Raw genomic sequence first — 8,921 nt, 5'->3', positions numbered from 1 at the left:
GGGCCATGCCCAAACCACGCCTTCCCGGCCAAGCACCTATACAAGGAATGCGGCCTTATGCGCAAATACTTGGCCGGGGGCCTGAACAAGGAGGAGAAGGGGAAGGAGCCTGTTCCCACCATTGACGACACGGAGGAGAAGGACGACCCCTTCCCAACACCGACCGGTGCCCTCATGATCTTCGGAGGATCAGCGGCCTACGACTCCAGGCGCCGCCAGAAGGTCGCACGTCGAGAGGTCTATACCGCTGGACCGGCTATGCCAGCTTATCTCCGGTGGTCGGAATCCGCCATAACCTTCGACCGGTCCGACCATCCAGATGCCATCCCACACCCGGGGAGGTATCCGCTTGTCGTCGACCCGATCGTCGGTCCAAAGCGGCTCACCAAGGTACTGATGGATGGGGGCAGCGGCCTCAACATCATGTACGCCAAGACGCTCGACGAGATGGGCGTCGACCGAACGCACCTCCGTCCCGTCCGAGCACCTTTCCATGGCGTCGTGCCTGGAAGGCAAGCCGTGCCACTGGGGCAGATTGACCTGCCCGTCACCTTTGGGAATCGATCCAATTACCGAACTGAGACCCTCACCTTCGATGTAGTGGGATTCCCGGGGACTTTCCACGCCATTCTGGGGCGACCATGTTACGCGAAGTTCATGGCCGTACCCAATTACACATACCTGAAGCTGAAGATGCCAGGTCCCCGTGGGATCATCACCATCGGCACCTCCTTCCAGCGCGCTTACGAGTGCGAGGTCGAATGCTGCGGACACGCATCCGCGGTCATCGCGTCCGAAGAGCTCGCCACCCTCAGGGAGGAGGTCATTGAAGGGACGCCCGACGCAAAGAAGTCGTCCGGATCGTTCGAATCAGCAGAGGGGTCCAGGGACGTCCTCTTGGATCCCAGTAGCTCCGAGGGCAAAAAAGTCCGAATCGGGACCGCGCTCTCCTCTGCATAGGAAAGCGCGCTCGTCGACTTCCTCCGCGCCAACAAGGACATCTTTGCGTGGAAACCCTCGGATATGCCGGGCATCCCGAGGGAGGTCGCCGAGCATACCCTCCAGATCCTCCCGGGCTCCAAGCCGGTGAAACAACGCCTGCGCCGCTTCGACGAGGAGAAACGCAGGGCCATCGGCGAGGAGATAGCCAAACTACTGACCGCAGGATTCATTAAGGAAGTATACCACCCAGAGTGGTTAGCAAATCCTGTTCTTGTCCGAAAAAAGAGCGGGAAATGGAGAATGTGTGTTGATTATACTGGTCTCAACAAAGCATGTCCAAAGGATCCATTTCCTTTGCCCCGAATAGACCAAATAGTCGATTCCACCTCGGGGTGCGAAACCCTCTGTTTCCTTGACGCATACTCAGGCTACCATCAGATCGCGATGAAAGAGTCCGACCAGCTCGCGACATCTTTTATCACGCCCTTCGGATCATTTTGCTACGTTTCAATGCCGTTTGGTTTGAAGAACGCTGGGGCGACGTACCAGCGCTGTATGCTTAGTTGCTTCGGAGACCTCATCGGGCGAACCGTTGAGGCCTATGTCGACGACATCGTAGTCAAATCCAAGCGGGCTGACCACCTTGTCGCCGACCTTGAACGCACCTTTGCGAAACTTCCGGGCGAACGGCATCAAGCTCAATCCCGAAAAATGTGTTTTCGGAGTCCCGAGGGGCATGCTGCTCGGCTTCATCGTCTCCGAGCGTGGCATCGAAGCCAACCCAGAGAAGATATCGGCCATCACGAGGATGGGCCCGATCCAAAACATAAAGGGGGTTCAGCGGATCACAGGGTGCCTTGCCGCCCTCAGCCGATTCATTTCACGCCTCGGCGAACGAGGACTCCCCCTTTATCGACTTCTGAAGAAAACTGACCACTTCGAGTGGACAGCCGAGGCTCAGGAGGCACTTGACATGGTTAAACAATTTTTAACTAAGCCGCCGGTCCTAGTTCCTCCACGCGATGGAGAATCTCTCCTACTATATATATCAGCCACCACCCAGGTGGTTAGCTCCGCCTTAATAGTAGAGCGAGAGGAGGAAGGGCACACCTTCAAGGTGCAGCGCCCTGTATATTTCATCAGCGAAGTGCTATCCGACTCCAAAACCCGCTACTCCCAGATCCAGAAACTCCTCTACACCGTCCTCATCACCAAAAGGAAGCTACGCCACTACTTCGAGTCACACCCCGTGACAGTAGTGACGTCGTTCCCCCTCGGCGAGGTCGTTCGTAGCCATGACGCTACAGGAAGAACCGCAAAGTGGGCGCTCGAGCTGATGGATCAGGGCATTTCTTATGTCCCCCGAATGGCGATCAAATCTCAGGCACTGGCTGACTTCATCGTGGAGTGGACCGAGGTCCAGATGCCACCAGCAGCCGTCGATCAAGAGTACTGGATAATGTACTTCGACGGATCACTGATGAAGAAGGGCGCCGGAGCAGGACTAGTCTTAGTATCCCCTCGGGGTCCACATGAGGTACATGGTTCGGCTTCATTTTCCCTCATCAAACAACACTGCAGAATACGAAGCGCTCATCAACGGCCTACGAATCGCCATCGAGCTGGGCATACGACGCCTTGACGTCAGGGGCGACTCTCAGCTGGTCGTCAACCAGGTCATGAAAGAGTCGGGCTGCCACGATACCAAGATGGAGGCATACTGTCAAGAGGTCCGGCGTCTAGAGGACAAGTTCGACGGCCTCGAACTCAATCATATCCCCAGGCGCCTCAACGAAGCGGCCGACACACTCGCAAAAGCGGCATCCAGCCGAGAGCCGGTTCCAACAGGCGTCTTTGCCAGTGATCAACACAAACCTTCGGTACGCTACGCGGGGTCGGAACAGGCCGACGATGGCCCTTCTAGTCCGACCCCTAAGGCCGATCCGCCAATTGTTCCTTCTGACCCCAAGGTCATGGAGATTGAAGAAGACCCAGCAATGGAGTCCGATCCTCCCAATGACTAGAGAACGCTTTACATCGACTATCTCCTCCACGATGTACTACCAACCAACGAGACAGAAGCCCGACGGCTCGCGCGACGCGCCAAATCCTTCGTTCTTGTAGAGGGCGAACTCTACAAACGAAGTCACATCGGAATTCTTCAGCTTTGCATCCCTGGCGAACAGGGAAAACTCCTACTGAGCGACATCCACGGTGGGGCATACGGACACCATGCCGCACCAAGAACCTTGGTTGGGAAGGCATTCCGACAGGGTTTCTATTGGCCCACCGCAGTAGCCGATGCCGAGCAAATTGTACGCACCTGCGAAGGGTGCCAATACTACGCTCGGCAAACACACCTCCCGGCCCAGGCTCTCCAGATGATCCCCATCACGTGGCCCTTCGCGGTCTGGGGGCTTGACCTGGTCGGGCCTCTTAAAAAAGCGCCCGGAGGCTTTACCCACTTGCTTGTCACCATAGACAAGTTCACAAAATGGATTGAAGCTCGGCCGGTATCCACAATCAAATCCGAGCAAGCTGTGCTGTTCTTTCTCGACATCATCCATCGCTTTGGAGTACCGAACTCCATCATCACAGACAACGGCACGCAGTTCACCGGTAGAAAATTTGTTCGTTTCTGTGACGAACAACACATCCGAATCGATTGGGCAGCCGTCGCGCACCCCCGGACGAACGGACAGGTCGAGCGCGCAAACGGCATGCTCCTTCAAGGCCTCAAACCCAGAATTTTCAACCGGTTGAACAAATTCAGCGCGCGTTGGCTCGCTGAGCTCCCGGCTGTGCTCTGGAGCCTAAGGACGACTCCTAGCCGGGCCACCGGCTACACACCCTTTTTCATGATCTACGGCTCCGAGGCCGTTCTCCCGACGGACCTCGACTATGGAGCGCCAAGAATCAGAGCATATGACGCTAAGGGAGCCAGGGCATCTCACCAAGACGCCATGGACCAGCTGGACGAGGCCCGCGACATCGCCCTCCTCCATTCAGCCAAGTACCAGCAAGCGTTGCGGCGGTACCACAGCCGACGGGTGCGGGGTCGAGCTTTCAACATCGGAGACCTCGTCCTCCGTCTTGTACAGAGCAACAAGGATCGTCACAAACTCTCCCCGCCCTGGGAAGGGCCCTACATCGTCACGGAAATACTTCGCCCAGGCGCCTACCGGTTGAAAACCGTCAAAGGGGAGGTCTTCGCCAACGCCTGGAACATTGAGCAGCTACGTTGTTTCTATCCTTAAAATAAGCTTACACTTTTCCCTATCAGTTTTTGTCTTAACAGAACTTTGATCCTTAGTAACTACCGACCCCTGCAAATCGCGAGGGGTCAGACCTCACTCGGGGGCTGGCATGTGATCGTAACATATGTCATGTGTAGTACAAGTATTACGCTTGTAAAAAATCCCTATGTTATACTTGCAAACATTTTTCTAAGTTTTCCATTCGCCTCATAAATGAGTCTCGAGGGCTAAGATCTTGGGAGCTAATTCTGAATACAACTGGTAGGACTGCGAGACACCCACGCCCCAGCGGCTGCAACCTCTTTGCTCACCAGTTCAATCAGAATTAGTTTGCCCACGTTCCTAGCCTCCTATGACTTAGACCATGAGAAGAGTTGGAAAGCACTAAAATGACTTGCCACAAGCAAAGGATGTAGTTTTGTTCATTTTTTGCATGAATTCACCACTTACAAAGCGATGTCATTACAAAAAAGGAACAATATACCCTGAAGATTGTTTAATCGGGGGCTTCCCCACAACGTTATTTCATTACAGTCTCGGCTCAGCTCTACCACAAGTGCTACTACGATCGCCGTACCACGCTCTCCATCGGCGACGTCGAGGGCATGTACACGGGCCAGTTCGTCCACTGCGGCCGCCGTGCCACGCTCTCCATCGGCGACGTCGAGGGCATGTACACGGGCCAGTTCGTCCACTGCGGCCGCCGTGCCACGCTCTCCATCGGCGACGTCGAGGGCATGTACACGGGCCAGCTCATCTACTGCGGGCGCCGTACCACGCTCTCCATCGGCGACATCTTCGCTGGACCCTCGAAGGCGCCACCATCTATGACGCCTCCGCCGGAGCGTCCGGGGACTACGCCATCGTCGTCAGCCGCAACCCCGGCAGCAACGCCACTGTCATGGCATCTGGGGACTACGCCATCATCCCCAGCCATAACCCTAACAACGGCGTAGGGGCAGGAAACACCTCCAGCCAAGGGAGGAGCGCAGTGAACGACGGCGCAGTCAACGACGCACGACACCCACCGGCGCCTCCTTTCCTTCGGCAACAGCGACTCCTCAGCAAGGGCAGCGCACACCATCTCATCTACGTTGGATAACCTCCGGCTCGACATCACGCACCAGAATCACGAGCAAGTTTGTAAGTTCTCTATCTCTCTCTGGCATTACTCTTCCTCACTCAGGAACCACCGCGATGCACGGACGCGTTGGACGGAAAGGAAGAAGAAGGAGAGATAGCGGCTCGGAGGCAGAAGGGGAGGTGGGATGAGAACTCCTCTCCCCCTCCCTATTTAAAGAGGAGGCGCAGTAACTAAGGAAAGGCGAAAGGACCACGGACGACCCGATGACGGGACCCTTCAGATCTCCTGGGTCGACCGTTCGGCTCAGAAGACACGACCAAAGAAAGATAAGCCTCTCAGCTTTCTCACTTTATACGTTAAAATTCGTTCGCAAGATTCCGACCCCGTCAAATAGCAGGGACGCGAGCATCACTCGGGGGCTGTCGAGGATGACTACCAGTCTAGACATCCTCTTCACCCGACCCCTCCATACGCCCGAAACTAAGGGCGCGACATACAGGCACAAAGCTTTGAGTAAAACTAGACGAACTAGCAAACCCTACGCCCCGATAGCTACGGTGTTTTCTGTTTACCAGAAAAATCCTACTCAACGCCCCTCGCGTCTCTAGTTTCGACGTCGGCCCTCTCAATGAAGGGATCGGAGGGGTCCGCCTACAGAGTCTCCCCCAAAGGAGAAGCTGTCAGGCCGCCCAAGTTAATCGAACGACTCGGATCGTCACCGAGACACGAAAACAAAGAATAGCAATTCTTACGCAGGTTTTTTCAACCTCGTCACAAACGTCGGGGCCCGAACCCATCTGCTAGGAGATTTTCTGCCACTCACATCACCAAGGTAACGTTACCGACCCCGCCTTTATTTTCAATTAAATATTGCATTCAAAACATTCTCATTCGATATAAGCAACCATAGGCTGAGGTTCGAAGGCCGGCCTGCGAGGGCTCGAGGCCGCCTCACGCCAAACAGGGCCAGGGAGAGATAACCAAGACGAGCCCCAGCGGCCCTGCCCGATCCCGCTTAGAAGCGAACCAGGACGTCTCGACCTTCTCTCGTTCGATTCTAACCTCGAGCCAAACCCACAGAATCTCCATCGAGGAGAGGCCATTGGGCCCCCTGAGCTTATCGAACGACTCAGGCATCTGCCGGGAGGCGGGTTAAGAAGTTGTGGAGTGCCACCAGAGGGCTCTGCCGACCCCATCAGCAAATGATGGACCCAGATTCCGCACGAACGTACCCGTTAGCGAGCTCGTTGAGCGCGGTACTCAAGCCGTCGAGGCAAGTGTCGTTCACTCAGCCCCTCCGATTGCGAAAATCGAGGATGGGGTAACACGCAAATAACAACCGACCCCTATCAGACCCTGACAAGGCTCGGGGGCTCGGGCCAAACAATGCAGGAGCAAAGACCCCACCTTGCCGAGCCCATAGAGTCCCCAGTTGGGATTTCTGTTGGAAGGCAGGGTAGGGATTATTGCGAGGACATCCATTGTCACCAAAACCACGATTCCGGTCTCCAGTAACACCCGACCCCAGGCAGGTGCGGGGGTCGGACCTTACTCGGGGGCTGTTAAGGTACGGCTACCTCCTCAATCTCCTCACATTATAATCAGCGGCATAATTCAGGGGAACATATTGGTAAGACCGTAAAAAATCAAACCGCAAAAAATCAAACAAAACGAAATTAAGACGCAAAAGCACGAAAGGCGTCCAGACTCGAAAAATACCGACACTTGTCCACATATTACATATAAGCTATTCTCAAAATTGTTCGACTAATTACTCCCGCGAAGGGAGAACCATTTCTTTCAGACTGTCTGCCAGGTTCTTCGCAAGAGGAGCGACCATCTTCTCCATTTCCTCCAGCTCTTCATCCTCGTAGGTGGACGGAAAGCCTTCGCTCATCACCCTCAGGTTTATTTCCTTCTCATAATGGGCGTGGGCGACGGTGAAGGCCTGGGTAATCCCGGCGTGAAAGGCACTCTCCTCAAGTTGGCCCACCCGAGCCGTGATACCTCCGACACGAGCCGCGAGCGGGCTGGTCTCCATAGGCTCCGTCACATTCAGGGCGTTAAGGACCACCTCGACCGCAGCTTGTAGAAGATCATGCTCATCGCTCTCCGCCTGAAGGGCCCTGCGCGTATAGGCAGCCTCTTTCTCCAGCTTGGCGGCGACGTTCTCGGCACTCAACTTTCCTTTCACCGCGTCATCAAGCTCCGCCCGGAGAGAGCGGACCACCCCGACGTCCTCATCCACCTTCTGCTGGAGGGCTGTGGCCCTACTCTCGGCCTTCTGCCGGAGGTCCCGCTCCATCTCTAGCTCCTTCAGGATTTCGCTGGCCTTCTCATTAGCCGCGGCATTCCTCTGCAGCAGCTCGTCTCGTTCTTTTTGGAGTTTGGCAATCTCCTCTCCATCTAGCTTGGACCTCGCCGACAGGTCCTCGAACATCCTGTGCGCCTCCTCCGCATCCTGACGTGCCTGGGCCTCCCGCTCTTGGACGATAGCAAGCTGGGCGGCTATGTTTGCTCGCAGCCGGGCCTCCTCGGAGAGGCGATCCCACTCTGCCTTCTGCTCACGGAGGAATTGGGATTTTTTCCGGCTACGAGCAACAAGAAACTGAAGAAGAAGAAGACTGATATCAGAAATGCGAGAATCCACAAACACACGAAGAAAGGAAAAAGAAAGTCCAGAAAATACCTGAGAGGTAGGGATAACGATCTCACGGAGGGCTCCTCTGGCCTGGTCCAGGGCGTTCAGCATGGTCGAGATCCCGATGTCAAGACCTTCTCGCTCCATACTCTCGGAATGATCATCGAGCGAGAAAAGAGCCGACGTCGGGTCCTGAGCAGCCATCCACTGGAGCGGCGGCTCCCCCCGCGCAGGGGAGCGGCTTCCTCCCGACAAGGGGGCCGGTGGCGGCTCCCTCCTGACCCTGTGTGGCACCACCGCCGCACTCAAGGACCCTCGGATGGACCCTCCTCCGTCTGGACCGCTTCGGGCGCCACGGGCGGATCCACATGGGCACCTAGGTGGCGCGGATTGCACCACGCCCTCGGGTGCCACCACGACCGCGCCCGGCTGATCCTGGCTCGACGCAGTCACGATCACCTTCACCGGCGGTATGCGGTCCTCGGCCGGCTCTTCCACGCCCGCCGCGGAAGAAGCCGCTCGCTCAGTGGCCTCCGCGGGCGTGGGAGCCACCATGGACGCCGTCGGTTCGGCCAACGCGGCCCCAACGTCGGCACCACCCCTGCCCGAAACAGGGGTGACTCCAGGCGACGCCGTCTGTCCCGCTTGAAGGGCGAGACTCTTCTTGGGCGCCAGCCCCAGGGGGTGACCCGTCCGCAAGAACCTACACAGAGGTAATAACCGTTAAGTCAAAATAAAAATGAAAAAAAAGATGAAAACAGAGGAGTCAAAAGCTTACGTTGACGTCCTCGGCCGATGGAAGCGTTTTGGGGACGGATCCCCAGATCCCTGCCCTGACTCGTCCGGACGGGACCGTTTCATACCTGCCCCCTGCCCCGGGGCAGGGGGGTTCATCTCGTCGGGCGCAGCGCCGGAGTCGCTCCCCTCCATCGTCTCGCCGGGCGCGGCACCGGAGCCGTCCCCCTCCCTCGTCTCACGGGGCGCAGCACCAGAGCTG

The sequence above is a fragment of the Miscanthus floridulus genome, chromosome 14 (assembly GCF_019320115.1).
Source record: "Miscanthus floridulus cultivar M001 chromosome 14, ASM1932011v1, whole genome shotgun sequence".
Taxonomy (NCBI): Eukaryota; Viridiplantae; Streptophyta; class Magnoliopsida; order Poales; family Poaceae; genus Miscanthus; species Miscanthus floridulus.
Note: the sequence above shows the minus strand (reverse complement) of the source record.